At 56.9% G+C, this 1183-nt stretch overlaps 1 pseudogene; it reads right to left on the bottom strand.

Annotated features, from left to right (window-relative positions):
• Positions 1–63: 63 nt before the first annotated feature.
• On the bottom strand, positions 64–1178 carry LOC115285322 (annotated as a pseudogene).
• Positions 1179–1183: the final 5 nt, after the last annotated feature.

The following is a 1183-nucleotide window of genomic DNA, read 5'->3' as shown; positions in this document are numbered from 1 at the left end:
GGACACACCCACTCCGGGTGAGAACGCAGCAGGTGAAAATGAAACACACCCTCTGTGACCAGGGCTTCCTTGCCCGGGTCAGGCTGCCACCTGCTGCCTGGGTCTGAGGTTCGGTGACACGGCAAAGGGGCTGCCTGTGCTCTTTCTGACGTCATCCACGGTCAGCCCGTCCCCGAGCTCGATCAGCATCAGGCCTTTCTTCTTGGGCACACGGCCTTGTCAGTGATGATTCGGTCCACACAGCACTTCCCGGGCAGCAGCATGGTGCGCTTCTCCAAGATTTTGGGCTCGTTGGCCTTGGTGCAGTACTCCATGGTGACCACCACTCTGGTCTTGGGACTGGACACCAAATCCATGGCACCCCCCATGCCCTTCACCTTCTTCCCGGGCATCACCCAGTTATCCAGGTCACCGTATCGGAAACCTGCATGGCCCCCAGCATGGTGAGGTGGAGGTGCCCCCCTCGAACCACGGTGAATAAGTCATCGCTGCAGAGAAAACAGCCTCCAGGGAGAACGGTGGCCGTCTGCTTGCCCGCATTGATGAGATCTGCATCTGCCTCATCTTTTGATGGGAAGGGACCCAAGCCCAGGATCCCTTTTCACTGTGAAGATGAACAGTTATGTCCGGGCTGATGTAGTTGCCGGCCAGAGCGGGATGCCTATGCCCAGATTGGCATACATGCCGTCCTCAAATTCCAGAGCTGACTGTTTGATGATTCGGGCCCTGGGGTCATCTGCAGAGTTGGCTTTTTCATCTTCCTCCTTCCTGACAGTTAGACGTTCAATTCTTTTCTCGATTTTTCTCCCTCAATCACATGGTCCACATAAATGTTAGGAACGTGGATGTCTTCAGGGACAAAGGTCCCCACATCCACAATTTCTTCCACCGCCACCACGGAGGTTTCTGCGGCTTTGCACATGGGCACGTTGAAATTCCTGGTGCTTTTCCTGAAGATGACGTTTCCAGCGTGGTCAGCCTTCCACTCTTTCACCAAAGCAAAACTGGCGGTGATGGCCTGCTCCAGAAGGTAGTGGTGCCCGTGAAACTCCCTCACCTCTCTGGGCTGGCTCATGATGGCGATGTGGCCCGTACCTGATGGGGGTGCCTCCCTCCTGCACCAGGGTCCCGTAGGCCGTGGGCCTGTAGAAGGCGGGCACCCTGGCATTCGCGCTGAGGGGGT

This window comes from Suricata suricatta, unplaced genomic scaffold (assembly GCF_006229205.1).
Source record: "Suricata suricatta isolate VVHF042 unplaced genomic scaffold, meerkat_22Aug2017_6uvM2_HiC HiC_scaffold_8076, whole genome shotgun sequence".
Classification (NCBI taxonomy): Eukaryota; Metazoa; Chordata; class Mammalia; order Carnivora; family Herpestidae; genus Suricata; species Suricata suricatta.
This window is presented reverse-complemented; position numbering and strand designations above follow the sequence as displayed.